General features: G+C 38.1%; 1 long non-coding RNA gene across 2 annotated transcripts in view; it reads left to right on the top strand.

Annotated features, from left to right (window-relative positions):
• Nucleotides 1–634: 634 nt before the first annotated feature.
• LOC140327332 (uncharacterized) overlaps nucleotides 635–16,493 on the top strand; it is a 28,436-nt gene continuing 12,577 nt past the window's right edge. Inside the window, exons 1-4 of one of the 2 annotated variants that reach the window (XR_011920026.1) lie at nucleotides 635–1,224; nucleotides 1,307–9,024; nucleotides 10,128–10,259; nucleotides 10,671–15,605. This is a non-coding gene — a long non-coding RNA (uncharacterized lncRNA). Of the gene's footprint in view, nucleotides 1,225–1,306; nucleotides 9,025–10,127; nucleotides 10,260–10,670; nucleotides 15,606–16,493 lie in introns of those variants that run through there. The other variant, XR_011920025.1, reaches the window with a different exon arrangement.

The raw sequence follows: 16,493 nt of genomic DNA, 5'->3' as shown, positions 1-16,493 counted from the left end.
CAACCTCTAAATCGCGGTACCGCACCACTAACCCCCCATCCTGCACAACAAAGTGGCCCACGTCCTTGTTTAACTTCTTCCTGGCCTTGTTCAAACGCCCCCCTCCACTGCAACCAGACCACCAACAAATGCTTAAACATAATCTGCAGCCTCAGAAAACCCATTTATTATTTCTTATCAACTCCCGCACAGGCCTGTTACTCAAGTCGTTCCCACTGGCACGCAACACCAACACATCAGGCACCAGGTCCAACTGAACAAAATGGTAAATTTCTGGCATGACCCTTCTCCATTGTAGACCCGGAATACCGAGCCACTGAACCAGCCCCCTCACTCAGGGATGCCCAGCTGCCTTCCATCAGGCAGAACAGCGGCTCTCTTTGTACCCCTTTGACACATAGGAATCACCTACCATCTACACCAGACCAGGGAAAACACTTGTAACAAAAAACACAATTGAGTATCCGTCCCAGAGAAACAAAAAACCCCGAATCAAATTGGAACCAAAGGAAAGGAACAACACTAAGATGCCTTGATATGAATGTTTAATTTGGAGGAGTTGGCATTTTATAGACAAACTGTATTCCAATGCGGATTACTGTTAACTGTTTGAGATACATCAAGCCCCACCAAGGAGATGAGGTTGTCTTAGTCTTAATTGATGCAGACTCTAATGTATCTTGCGAAGTGCTTACAGTGTGCAGTGATATCAAAGTGAGCAATTTCAGTACAGGAGGGGGGCCTTGTAGCTGGCCAGCTAAAACCTGTCCTAGGTTATTAGTGCAGTATATTCTGTATACACCTAAACCTGCCAACAGCCCCACTATACAGCTCATATGCTCATATGTTTAAGCTAGATGCAGAGTTATCACTGTAGTTTATGGTTGTGAATGTTTATAACAGTTATATATATGCATTTTGTTAACATAGGCAGAAAAAGAAAATATACCTTTAAGAGTCATTATCTAGCTAGAAGATAAGCCAATCACAGTGAGTCTTACACTATGCAGAGGCTTCAACCAATCACAACCAGCCTTACACTGTGTTCATGGGGAAATTCCCTAGCAAACCATGCTGTATTCAGCGTGCTAACAGAGAGAGAAGAGAGAGAAGAGAGAAGAGAGAAGAGAGAAGAGAGAGAAGAGAAGAGAAGAGAGAGAGAGAGAGAGAACAGCCAGAGTTCCAGCCAGAGAGTTTCATAGAAGTAGACAAAAGGCCAAAAAGGTATTTAATGCAGTTATATAGATTACTGTAGTTTAATAGTGATTGGGACTGTCTGCTGAACCTGTCATGTGTTTGCTTGCAGTTCCACCATAAACAACACATTATCAGCATAAACAACAAACAGCATTATTATCGTCAGCATCATCATCAACATTATCATTATCTTCAACAGTATCATTATCAACAAACTAAACATCAGTATCATTACCATCACCAGTATCAGTATTATCATTATCATCAAAACTTCAACCATCATTTTGTGATACTTTATTCAACACATGTTTGTACATAGACTTACTGCTGCAGAATCAGCAGTGTTATATGAAGAAAGTTTGAAGTTAATAAAGAAGTTATCTAAAGTATTTGGTGTGCTCTTTAAACCTACTACTTTTATGGAACGGTATTAGAGGAATTATAGAGTAAAGACAGTCTGATAAGAATAAAGAGAGACAGAGATAATAATTCTTCTAATGCCACAGCGCACAAGGCACCTCATGGTGCTGCGCCTGCCATAGGCCTGAATAACTGTGCAATGTATACCGAATATTTTTGTTCAACTTCAACCTTTTTTTTAATGAATAGGAACCCTTAGCTAGAGTGGGTGCTGGTAACTGGCAGAGTTCTTCAAATGCAAGCCTTTCCAATAAGAATTTTAGACAAGACACTGATTAAACACTGTGAGAGGGTTTGAAAAAATGCAGCTTTTATAACATTTTGACCTTTAGACAACACTTGATTGTCTGAAAAGTTGACATGAAGCTGTTGACCACAACACAACCATTGTTTGACATTTAGCTTCAAAATAGACTTGATCAATGGCCTACCAATTATTCCGAACGTTGTGGCGGTTAAACCAATGAAAAAGCAACAATAAATAAAGCCCAGAGCGGATGAGAAAATTTACTATAATAATAATAGGTTGTATTGATAAAGCAAATGTGACATTCATTACAAATGTGACATTCATTAAAAAATCTTCCATGAGTCTATGAGTTTTCAGTTGCATTAACTGATTCTCCACCAGGGAATATTTAGTAATTTCAAAATGACTAATTTATAAACAGGCCTCTAAATAGAAACATGCTTGATGAAAAATCTGGTTGTATATAAATATGTAGAAGATCATATATGAACTAATTGATATATATATACTTTGTCTCATTTGGTACCTTTTTGTAAAAATATTAATATCATGGTTTCCTTTGCAACTGTAAAGTACAGCTATGACCGCTGCTATTAGCACCATTATCTTGTTTAATTGTATAGATTAACATTTCTTGACTAGGATTCCATGTAACTTTATTTTACTCCAGAATTTGCTAGAGGGTCTGTAAGCAATTTTGGACTCTGGACAATTTAGGTGGCACCAATTATCTTTTTTGCTATGTATAACGGGGTCATTTTTCCTACTGCCCAGCAATGTAAGGAGTATTCTTCCCAGTGGCCACCACACTAATGTGTGAAATAGCCCTGGATTAATAAATACTGGCAAGAGATTCTCTCAAAGAGTACTTTGCATACATTTTACATGTATATTCTTCCTGCAGACACATGTGAAGTATAGACCTGTGTTTGTACTAATTAAAACACTCAATGCATTTTCATATATTTCAGTTCATTTTCTAAGCATGGTCTTAATGTAAGATTATGTAAGTTTTTTACCAAAATATGCCAAGCACAATTTGTTTTATAATTGCAGCAATTTTCCCCTCGAACAGTGCCCTGTTGTGGAAAGCTTCACAGCATTTAATACTACTTTTCATGCTTCTTTTAGCCTGCTGTGACTTTGTGAAATTGTGGCCTTAGGCAGAGATGTTGTATTTATATATCTGTGCTGCTTTTGGCTATGTGTAATACAAGAACACAAACACGGAGGAGCAAGCATGCGATGTAAGCAACATGGAAAACTGCTCCAGGATAACCTGCTTTAGTTCATCTTAAAGTAGGATATGTGGTAGGGATAGTCAGATAAATGGATTCCTGGGCAAGGGAGCAGCTCTGTTTTGCCTCACCGCTTCCCCATCCCATTGTGAAGAATTGAGTAGGCCCAGAAATAACCTTATTGCATTGTCTACACAGGTATGGTCCTATAAGGTCTTCTTCAAAGCAGTCCAAAACAGAAATTTCCCTACCCTAATTTTCCTTTCCTGATAGCGCCATGGCAGCAAACAAATATTTAAATACCTAGGCCACCCAGAGAGGGAAGCTCAAAAATATCATACAAGGAAACCAGAACTGGTGGACAGACCTTTTTTTTACCAAAACTAAGAATAGCTACCACTGGCAGTTCCATGCAGTAGTGGCACAAATGTGTGAACAGAAGACTCGGTCGCTGCCTTACAGTTGGTGTTCAATGGCGATTGGATGGCCACTGCACAGGAAGAGGATATGGTACAGATTAAAGTACTGTGACATTTGAATTGACTTTTAAACCCTTTGCCCTATACGCATGCAGATGATTGAGACAAACCTGGAGGCATTAAGGCCTTTTAAATCTATAGCAGGCCCCAAAGGAATAATATATAGGTGTTGGGGTATTCAGGTATTCTTGGAGAGCACTGCTGATTGCTAGTCCATACACCATCTTCTGAGAAGAATGTAGGGAGCACACCCTGATTAGGTGAATGGTTGGTGTAACCTTGGGGCTGAGACCTAGCATGGGCAACAAGTCTGTCCTGTCTGGAAATAAAGGTTCTAAAACCATACCCTGACCCCCACTAGGGACTGTGTAGGAGTAGGAGATTCATCATTCATTCATTTAAATCTTTCAAAAGCAGATGTGATGTGGGTGAACCAGGGGTCTTGTGGGGTGGGCACACGTAGGAACCCCGAGCCCTCCCCTTTTTGGTAATGGGCATGCGTGCCCACTCTTATTTTGCAAAGGATTCTTTGGTGGTCTATGGCTCTGGCCAGTCCATTACCCCCCCCCCCATGGGGTCAAGGGAAGGACCTCATTGGGGGAGTGCACTGGCCAGAGCCATGTACCATGTCTCCCATATGTAACTCAGGCTCAGGGCAGTGGGTGGGTTGTCTCTGAACACAACCCGCGAGTTCTGGTATCATGATGTCACTCTGGGGGAAGGGGTGTGGTGGGGTGGACACATACCGTGCCTCCTCCTTTTATTTTCTATCCATAGCAGGCCTTATAAATTGTCCCATTCTTGTTTCATGAGGCATCTTTTCTGGGAAATTAATCCTTACTTGCCTCTGATAGTTCTGCCAACAGCATAGTCTATTTTATTTGTAGGCAAACCCGCTGTGTCCTCCGAGACAGGGGTTTCTTTGCTTATTAGCTAGACAATATTTTCTAAATGGTGTAAAGCATTAGAACAATATGCATCTCAACGAGTTTCGCCTGAAAAGCCATCCTCAGGGAACTTGTGATATGTGAGTTGCATACTCTATATAGACAACATATAAATAATAGGTACATATAAGGAAAATCAGGAAAAAGAAAATATATGGGCATACTGTATAATTCATTGTAAAGAGCATAAATAATGATAAACTTAAGAATAGTTATATTACTGTTAAGAAAAATAAACAAATAATCTATGATCATAAAGTTAGATAATGACATAAAAAATGATTACATGATAAAGTTATAAATGGTTATAGAAACATTAGTCCTGTGATGATGGTACATGATTGGTACTAATAGCAAATCATTAAGAAATCCAGTACAGGTTTGCTGGATCACTCAGGTTCTTCCACAACGGTCCATCTTCTCCAGTCTTAGAGCGCTTTAAAAAATCAGGCCCAATGCTGTTAAAGTCAAGGCCAGATTTAGAGTAGAGAGTAGAAGCAAAGTATGGCCTCATCTTGTTTAAAATGTTTGTCAGTTTGTTTGACTCAGATTAAACACAAGATGACCTGATCAAAAACATGAGGGCTATACGCAATTACTCTGTGGCTAGGTTTTTAACGGGTATGGTCACCATGGCTCGTCATTATGATACAACTATGATAAAACTCCAAACCCTTCAATTTACTGTGATAGTTGATACAAACCTAGCAGAATCAGAACGACTTTCCCTTTCCCCCCCTTGCCTTTTTACCACCCTGAGCTCCTTTGTTAGTCTACTTCTCTTCTTCTGACCTCTTTTCTTCACTTTCTGACTCCGACCTACCCATGCTCTCTCTCCCTTTATTTTCTCTATTTTTTAGAACATGAGATGAAACCCTAATATTTGCTTGATCGTAATCCTGCAGATTAGGCACCCCTTACAGGGGAAATTTTGTATTGATATCTGGAACACTTGTGGATTACTTCCTTGCGTTGTTTGTAGACTTGCTCTGATACCTGCGTGTTCATGTTATGGAACGAGCCTCTGAGTAAATTGACTTTTTTAGTCTACCTAATTATTTCTGTTCCTGCCTAAAATGGACCTTTAAATACAGCATCACAAATTAATGCAGGAATAAAACGTGCAAAGTAGGCCATGGAAATTGACTGTACACGATGAACAAAGAGTCTTTGAATATAGCCTATTACCAGTCTAGGCACAGTGAGGAGGCTAAGGAATGTGCTGATGACTAAAAGTAGATATTTATTCTATCTCTGTTGTAGCTAACACTAAAAACAAAGCAAAGCCTTGTTTTGGATGGGAGCAGTTTTGTGACCGTGCTCTGACCCAGACCCCAGGCACATGTCACAAAGTGAGGAAGTCATCTGCTCCCCCATAGCCAGGAACACCAGATACTGTCACTATCTGCATCCGAATTTATGATCAGTGGCAACTGATTAGCTAAGAAGAAGCCAGTAAATACACATCACAATTCTTACAAATGTTTGGTTCTATATATCTATTGCGATGAGGATGAGTCTAGAGCTGCCAACATTTTACGCATCATTTTACAAATTTCATAGGTATGTCACTAGCTGTCCCTCAAAAGAGTTTACAATCTACTGTTTTTGGAATGTGAGAGGAAACCCACATGTTAAGGCGATTTCCTATTGATCCCAGACCAATATTTCCCTCTGTATCGTGACCTCGGTTTTCAACGCGTTGGGAGCAGTGATTTAACACAACACGCGACTTAAGCGTATATAGTTATATACTGTCTCAAATCTTTATTTTCACATCACAGTTTATATAGTCAGACAACCAGGTGGGAGACACTTAGTAGTTAGTCAGTAACAAGAAACTTAATTAACAACTTTGCTGAACAAGATGTTTCAAGGTAAGAAGCTTCAAGGTAAGGATGGAGCAAATATTGACCTACTGATAAGGAGGATATAACTAGTTTCGACACATCTCAATTATCATCAAAATATAGCAAAAACACAAAAACAACTTAAATTCAAAACTCAGCAAAAATAAATTCCTTTCACCACACAAACACATGAAGAACCTGCAAACTCCATGTAGACACTGTCTGTCCTAAGATTCGAATCTGGGACCCAGCACTGCGAAGGCGAGAGTGTAACTGTATTAGCAGAAAGAGTCTTTGTATTGAATAGTAACAACATATGAAATCCAGCAATGTAAACATGTTAAAGTTTATTCAGAATGTGTCAGTGAGAGGATTGTGCCATAACTGACAGTCTGAAGTTATACTTTTTCTGTGCATGCAACAGAATCTGAGTCACTCCACAGCATGTCCTTTTCAAGGACTTACCCAAGAATCCCTGCCCCAGGCTAGGCCAGTACTGATGACCTCATCCCCAAAGTGCCGAGGGCACAGCAACCATCTTGGAACATTGCAATACACACACTGCAGTATTTATCATAGAATACAATAATGCATAAACAGCCAGTGAAATTACTACATTGATAGAAAAGCATAAAAAAATGGAACTAAAACTGTTCTCTGTTGCATGGAGCAGCTGCAACCTTCTCTGCACTGACCTATTACACAGCAGCTTCTGGGAACTGCCATGAACTTAGAGAAGAAAACTGGCCCTGCAAATGTGTTTTTATTCTCACTCATACATTGTGATTCTTACTTCAAATTTTTTAAATGATATGTAATTATCAGCATCTTACATATTATTTTTTTAGCAGAATTAGAGCCCTTTTATTGGGTATAATTTGTATAACGTGATGATTGTGCATTTCCTTCCAGGAGTATTTTAACATGTAACAGACTATAGACTATACAGACTATACTTAGAACCAAGTAGACTATGTAAACATAGATTATGTGATTAAACTTGTGTCAGACATGATCACTTTCACAGTGATAGTATTACGGCTTGTTATGTCAAGATGACTTAACTCTATTACAACTCAAAATAAAAGGATAGCTATTCTCTGGTTCACTGATGGCATAATGCACAAAACTCTTCTGTCTCTAACTTGTAGAAAGTTTGTAGTTCAAGTGATACCCTTTATTTGATATTTTAAAGTGGAAATAAATCCTGGGAATATTCATTTGTCTGTGTTTTAGTGCCTTTGTCCTCTATCTTCTTCTTATACACATTTCTATGTTCATCATTGGCCAGGCCGGAATGACGTAACTCCCACACCTTTTTATTATCATTGACTAGGTGCTCCAAAGCCGTTATTATTTTCAAGTGTTCAGGTGATCCCCTCTATTTGCTAATTTATAGCAGCAATAAACACTGGGGATACTTACCTGCTCCTGTTTTGTCACAGAGCTGCCTTTGTCTCCCAGCTCTATTGATTGGTCACCAAGACCCAAGCCCTCATGTTTTCTTTCTGTTCTCTAGCATTTATATAGCATGAATTATTCATTTTTCCTTCCCCTACAAGCTATACTAAAGGCAAAATAGGCCAAATAGACCAAGCAGGTGCAGCCCCTGTGTACAGTATATAATAAAACATTAACTTTAACATTGGGGACCTCGAAGTACCATGAACTGAAATGAGGACTCACCTGGAGATGTGTTAAAAATTTGAATTAGAATTAGATTTTCAGCTTTGCATTTTTACAAGGTGTGCTTGTGGTTTTTTTTTTCATTCCAGGCATAAAATTACAACTTATTACACCTTAGTTTGGCAACAAATAGAATATTAAGTACCAGGTCTGTCAATGAAATAAAAAGACTGTGTTTTCATCTCTAAACAGAGCAGTGACATTCTGATCTTTTGCCATGAATGTGTAAACTTCTCCAAACTTGCAGAACAAAAGCGGCCACTCTGTCTAATTTTGTTTGTTGCCAGTCACCGTTTAATTCTTTTGTGTTTCCCCCATGTGCTGAAAATAGTATAAAAGTCCATCATCGCATCAATTTGGCATTTTTACTAAAATATCACACTAAAGCAAAAATAGAGCCGCAAGGAAATTTGTGCGGACATTCTGCAGCAACTTAAGGTGGAGCCAAACTCTTTTCATAAAGTCATTAATTGGTGCCGAAACCCGGATCTTCCAGTATGTATCTGAAACCCAACCACAGTCACTAGAAACAACTTCATGTCCAAGAATAAAAAAAGTCCAAATTCATAGCCATGCACATCGTATTTTGTGATGTGAAGGCACAACAGTGACCCAACAAGGAAGTTCTGACAAGTTGCGGCAGGAAAACATGGGCAGAAGTGTGTAAAATGCACTTTCTATGACTGACAAATACATCACTATGCTGGAAGATCCTCCATATTCACTAGATTTGTAACCTCGGGACTTTTTTTTTCCTATATTGAAATTGGTGATTAAAAGAATAAGCTTTGTATCAATGAATGCAGTAAAGAAAAAAACATCAGATATTGTGAAACAGCTTTCAGAAACTGATCTGCTCCACACTTTCCACCAATGGAAAACAAGATGGTATTGATGCCTAATTATGAATGGGGAGAAAGTTGAAGGAGACAAGAATTAGAATTGTCATATAAATAAGTAAAAAATGAATTGTTATATTAGTCTTGTTATTTATTAGACAATAATTTTGTCATTTCTGAATGCTTTCACAGTGACTGTATCACAATGTATGATTACAAGGCCTAACGGTTTTGCATATGCCATAAGTGCAATATCCTTTATCAGTCTCAAACTTGCATGTTATCGTGTTATTAGTACAGAGGCTCCTGGTACAGGATGAGGTATTGGGGATTGTTGCAAACATCATCTCACCAAATCTTTTTTTTACCTGTGGAGAAACTGTCAGTTTGGCCATTTTGGAAATTGAATGTACCAATTTTACCAAGTGAAATATAAAGCCACTAAGCAACATGCCCATAGCGAAAAAAAAGTTTTTAAGACTGCATTTTTCCAAAAATTAAACATATGTTGCCCATATGTTGAGTTGCCTGCCAATGTTTTCTGGTATGTGTACAAAGCCACTACACGTTATATTGTCCCCAAAATTGCTGGGGGTGTTGGAGTTTCGGGAACATGTCATATAGGAATAAACAATTTAAAAATACATGTAAATTTTCATAACAAAATACATTTTTTATACGTTACTTTCATTTCACTATAGTATCCAATGGACATACATAACATTTTTGGTGACAGTACTATATTAGCTTCACAAGTTAGGAAGACTAAAAAAATAGTTCAATGGTCATATTTTGATTAAGTTATAACTACATGCTTCTCCATTTTGCTGTTGACAATATAATGTCTTTAGTAAGGTAAATTCTGGAAATTGTGAAAATGTGGAACTGGAAATCATAACGATGAACTAGAACCAAAAAAAAAACTCCTGGCAGCCCTGCTGGATGGTGGGGGCAAAATAATTGGAAAATTGGAAAAAACTTCATTAAACCTTTCAAAAGTGTTGATCTTTTTATGAAAAGCCCTTCCTAATGGGCTCTTGCCATAATAGTAAAACTGTCATAAATTGGCATGGAGACCCAAACAATATCATGGGGAAACGTGGGAAGAGAAATGTCTCTATGTGGTTTTGTGACTGAAAATAAAATCTTTTAAATGACATGCATAGGACATATACCTTAATATTGGCCATTGAACAGTGCGTTCTTTCCCCTAAATGCCAGGACATGCCTTCCATCAACAAGGGAGATCCCGAAGTTGCGGGACAAGGCCTCTTTGGAAATCCTGTCACCCAAAAAATATATGTGAATGTGAAGGCTTATGGTGGAATCTGGAGGCTTCCCTTTCATAAAAAGGTCAGCAGATGCTGTGTCTGTTTCCTAACTAAGGGTTTGAGTACACATCCTTAGAGCTCAAGTAAATAAACACAGAGACTTTAGCTAAGGGCTCTTATTGAAATAAATGTTTGTTTTTTGTCCCTAGAAGTAGTCTAACATCAATCGATGCCCGTCAAATGCCCTTTGTTCTGTAATAAAAATGTGTACCAACTCCTGGCCAGTTTAATGGCTGCTCCCGACAAGAGACTAAATCCTTGGTAGTAAAGAGTATGGGCATGGCAGATAGTGTCATGTGTTTATAGTGTGAATCCCTGATTCAATAAACTGTACCATGGAGTTTTGGCCCAGCAGGAGACAGGAGCCTTAGAGTTGCAAACTAACAAAAGAAGATTTACCACCCTTGTGAGTCACTCATTTAAATGTTTTTAGAAACCTGGAGGTGGCAAGAAGACAAGAAGAGTAGAAAACGAAGAGCTGAACCCAACTTCCTAAACCAGCACTGACATTTGGATTTTTATTAGTGGGTCTTTATTATTAACTCAATAGTATGATGACAGCAATTGGGTCCTGGTTTCAAGTCTCAGCCAGAACCTTTTTGTCCTAAGAGTTTGTACATTATTTTTTATTTTATTGCAATAACATTGGGAAGCCTACCCCCAAAAAAAAACATGCAGTGAGGTAATTGGCTTCTCCCTAAAAATTGACCTTAGACTACATTAACGACATATGACTATGGTAGGGACATTAGATTGTGAGCTCCTTTGAGGGACAGTTAGTGACACCACTAAGGACTTTGTAGAGCGCTGCGTAATATGATGGCGCTATATAAATAATAATAATAACATACTGTTAGGGTATTTATCTTTCCACCCAATTTGCCTTACATTATGGTAAAGGCATCAGACTGTCAGCTTCTTTGAATGACTTTTAGTGATGCCATTATAGATTATGAAGTGCTGTATAAATACTCCCATAAGATTAATATAAAAGCTGAAGATCGAAGGAAGTTTTTGGGATAGGAGGAGTAAATACGTTCTAGAACTATAATGGAAGATGACCTGAAATGGGGAGTCATGATACTACTAACATAGGTAAATGTAAGTAAAGGACGTATGGATGAATGGTGCCTGGGAAATAATCAAACACCATAATCAAAAAATCAACACCTCTTAGTGTGGTTAGCACCCCTTTTAATCAATATGTAGATTAATATGGCACCAGAAGTGGGGCTTTTTGTATAGCACAACCAATAAACAGTTAAAACACTAATTTATGTATAAAAATACATATAAATAAATGTATAATATACACACATAGCCAAATGGTGAGATGAGGTCATTATACGGACTGTTTTCTGAAATTATTTCCATGCATTAATTTTATGTAAATAATCTACTACTGTTTTTTTTTACAGTAGCAACATATCAGAACCAAAATCCTTTGATCAATTTAGGTTATAAAAATTTTTTGATCTGATGAAGCAGGCGTTGTTCTGTGAAACGCGTCTTCTATCCTCTTGGCTTATGCTTTTGATTGGCTTGCTCTGAATATTTGTTTTTATGTTTGGCAATATGCATATGGTGTCATTTTTTATTTATATGTATTTTTAATATGAAACGTTGATAAATTGGTGTTCTAACAGTTTTTTGGTTGTGGTATACGAAAAGCCTGACTTTGGGTGCCATATTTTTATATAAATGTAAATAAAGCTAAACATAAAACTCAGTAAACAGCTCATTACACTGATCATAAAAATATGTTTCTTTAGTCACATGAGGCAGCTTAAAAGCTTAAGGGGTGCTCTATACAATTTAGCGTGCAGAAGGCTTGCTATGCAGGAACAAGTGGCAGAAGGCAGCTCCAGACTTAAAATGACTAGCAGTTCTATCATCACAGTGAAAGTGAAAAAATAAAGAATAGTTTCTGAAGGGGGAAAAAGTCTGAAACTGAGAATTTAAATGATTTTGTACTTGCAATGTTGGGTGAGAGAATCTCTTTAAACTAGCAGCTTCCACTATATGAAGTCAGTTGTGACCAACAGCAAATTATTTCCAGATACTATTGTAAAACTATAAACTTGTCCGTGTAATCCAATAAGCCGTTTACTACATTCACTCATCATCATCTTTGTAGCCAGAAGCTGTGGAAACATGTCAGACTGCCAGCAGTGCCGGGATAACCCTGAATAAACTAGCACGGCGCTCCCTACTATCTAATAATTACATCTTTATATACAAGTACGATGGTTGTGAAAAAAAATTATAGACACCAGAGGTGCTTGGAACACAAAACGTTGGATTTTGTTCTTTTTTAATAGATTTATTACACCTGTCATTCACAGCTGTCATCACTGACCATAGCTTTCAATGAAAGTACAAGTACAGTAATGTACGTCAGAATAGCACCAACCCAAGACATAGTGTGTCTCTGATCTGACCACCATGAGCAGACACCAAGAGGCCTAAATATAAAAATGGGACAATCAGTTTTTTATGTTTTTCACTTTTAGTAATTTAAAGATATAATGGTGCTTGAAAGTTTGTGAGCCCTCTAAAATTTTCTATGTATGTGCCCTAAATTTGGTTTAGGACCTAAAGGAAGAAAAACTAGGTAAATAAACCAAATAATAGTTATTATATTTGGTCATGTATTGAAAATGATCCAATAACATATCTGTGTGTGGAGGAGGTAATTTAATCTTTTTTATTCAATGGGATGACAATCAGGTGGTAGTGACAGACCCAGTTGTATGTAAATAATAGGGATCCCGCAAAACCTGATCACACATACAAAATATATTGCGGATGTGTATCGTGGCCCAAACAAAGAAAGTGTCAAGGGACCTCAGAAAAAAAGTTGTTAATGCCCATAAAAATGGAAAGGCCATTTCTAAAGAGAGATCAGACGGATTTGGCCTGATTTATGAAAGCTCTCCGAGGCTGGAAAGGATACACTTTTATCAGTGAAGCTGGGTAATCCAGCAAACCTGGAATGAATTTCTTAAAAGTTATTTGTTAGCAAATGCTTTCAATCCTGGACCAGATCCATTCCAGTTTTGTGGATCACACAGCTTCACTGATGAAAGTGAATCCCGTCCAGTCTTGGGGAGCTTTCATAAATCAGGACCGTTTTGTACAAATGGAGGACATTCAAGACCAATATTACCCTACCCAACCTTCAAAGATAAATCTAACTGCCAGGCATGTAATAGTCTGAGAGGTAACAAATAGACCCAAAGTAACTTCTAATGCCTGGCAAATGTGGATATTCACCAGAGCCCGATGCATAAAAAAATAAAGCGTGAATATCATTGACAATAGATCAGTTATGGTTGGTGGGTGAAATAATGAAGCTAAGTAATCCATTTAAACCCTGAGATAATCATTATGTCAAGGAAATGACAAAGCTATCTAGATTTATAGACAAGTTCAGCTTGTGAAGTGCTGCAGGCGGTGTGATAACATGCTAACATCTAAATAAAACATTTAGAGCCCAGCCAATGTATTCCCAAGGTAGAGTACAGCGGAGGCCATTATCTGCAGACACTTGTGCTGGTTAATAGCCTGTAATCTAGCGCTGACAGATGGGCTGAACTCTGGAACATCTCTGTGTCCACTAGAGGAGTTGTAGAAGCTGTCATTGCATGGGCCTGCACCGTCATTTGGGAGTACAGGCCCATGGTGACAGCTTGAATGTCTGCAATGATACGCAGGTTAATCCAGACATTTTAGACTTTGCCATAATATTTTCAATACATAGCGCCGTAGAAGCTGTCATCTTGAGGCATTCCCAGCATCTACGTGGAACGCCAGGGTGTTAACATTTTCATATGTTGGCCTATATATGACAGATGGCCGTTCTTCACTCACAGCTCGGAGGAAATGCCATTTTGAAAGGTCGTGGTAGCAGCTGTGTGTGGTAGCAGCTGTGTTTATTTCTGTATTTTATTATTTGGCAGAGATGATGTAAGTGTAAGAAAACAATGTATACTGTGCAATCTATGTAAATATAGGATATGTATTTACAGTTATATATTTTTTGTTTATATAATCTAACTACTAATATCAAGTCCTTGGGAAGCATTCGTAAAACTTGTTGATTAAGGAAGGATTTTTTTCCCCTGTTGGAGCAATTTGTACCCAGGGTTTTTTTTAGTGTTCCTCTGGATCAACTATGTTCTTAGGGGTTTATATCTGGGATATGTTTATTTCCCTAGTGGTTGAACTTGATGGACTTTTACAACCTACCGGTAACTATGCAACTAGAATGTTACGTAAGATGTAAAACTAATAGAGAGTACTTAACAACAATGGTGTGTGTTGGAAGTGACCAAAATTGATATGAATATGACTTGTATGTAAAGACAATTCTGCCTTCCTAGAAACAAGCTATAAACCTCATTATCTGTGGGGACAGATGCAGTCCCTTAAACATCAAAGAATTGCTTAACAGAGACAATGATTGATCTTCTATGTGTGCAGGCCTGAGGATCGTTAACAGCTTGGCCAGTTTGACTATTTGGTGTCAATTTCTGCCCAAACCTGTTCACTATAACTACAGTCTTCCTGGATGGGGCAGGGGTATATGGCAACAATCCCAAGCCTGGGACAAGGACAGTCTGTGTGACCTTTTGATCAAGACTTCACCAAGGATGAATCAACAATGTGATTCGCGCTGGACCTGCAGCGGGGTGTGGTTCAAGGAGAGAATACCGTGGTGTGTATGGTTGTGTGAGAGATTGACCATGTGCTAGAGATAGAGCTAGACCCCTCTCCTTCCCCTTTCCTAAATACCCTTTACCTTCTTCCCTTTTGTATTGAAAATCATATGTAAATATTATCCTAAGCTGTAAATAAACCTTTCCCTTTTGTAAGATCTATTGGTCCGTCGTTAAATCCAAGGCACCCCAAACAGAGCACATTCTACAGTGTGCATGGCAGGTAGCAAGGAGAAAGCCACTATTGTCTCCTAAAATATTGTGGACCATCTACAATGTGCTAAAGATTATGTGGAAAAAACAGAAGGATACGAGAAAAATCAAGCCAAAAATGAACTTGTTGGCTTAAATTGGAGCGTTACATTTAGAGAAAGTAAAACACTGCATTCCAGCAAAAGAACCTCATCCCATCTGTGAAACATGGTGGTGGCACTGTTCTGGTTTGGGCCTGTTTTGCTGTATCTAGGCCTGGATGGCTTACCATCAATGATAAAACAAAGAATTCTAAAGGAAAATGTCAAGACATCTGTCTGTGAACTGACTCTCAACAGCCAGTGGGTCATGCAGAAAAACAACAATCCTAAACACTCTGCTTTTTACTAAACTCCCCCTGTGCCCACCTACCAGGAAGGTCATCATGGAAGAGAGAGGGGCTTCTGCTAACATCCTTATAAATTTCATGCTGGCTTTTTCCTTTCTGTGGGCTCTACTTATAAAACATGGAATCAGACATTCTCTTTGTTTAGGGACAGACAGTCTATTTGTTTCAATGACATTCATTCCACAGAAAGTTTATTTGAATGTTGGTTTCTCTCTTTTATAAAAAGAGTCCTATCTATCATTTGGAGAAAATAGGCATTTAATACAAACATCTTGAAATGATTGTTTAAATACAATTATAACACATTTTAGTTACATCTATTTATTTATATTTATATACGTTTAAACTGTTCTGACATTTTTTATATTTCCTGAAAAAAAGTGAATCTACTGAAAGGGGAAATGTTGCATTAGATTGCATCATCTAGCAGTTCATGAACAATAGGATAACAATATAGAGACATGCTGTCCTCTATAGGAATTCCTGTTCTGTTCAATCAAAGCACATTATACATGGTTGGACATGGAAAAGTTTGCATTGCAGCCGGAGTGAATATAAACCATTTTAATTATGTGAGAACCTGGTTGATCTAGTAAACCAAAAATAGATCTGGTTCAGGATTGGAAACATTTGCCCAACAGTTGCAAATTATTTTTTAAGAAACCTATTCCAGATTTGCTGGATCCTCCAGTTTATCTCATGATAGTCTATCTTCTCCAGTCTTGGAGACCTATAATGAATTGGGCCCATGTTTAATTTCAGCTTTTTTCTTTTTAACATTGCAGTGTTCTTGTTTACATGCGCTAATTTTTACAGTATTGACTTCTTGATAGTGACTACCATAGACTATGACTATGAATGTGTGTTGGCACAGATGACAACTACACTGGAGATTTCACAGGGATTAGGGTCATCATCAATGACAATCTCTCTG

The sequence above is a fragment of the Pyxicephalus adspersus genome, chromosome 3 (assembly GCF_032062135.1).
Source record: "Pyxicephalus adspersus chromosome 3, UCB_Pads_2.0, whole genome shotgun sequence".
NCBI lineage: Eukaryota > Metazoa > Chordata > Amphibia > Anura > Pyxicephalidae > Pyxicephalus > Pyxicephalus adspersus.
This window is presented reverse-complemented; position numbering and strand designations above follow the sequence as displayed.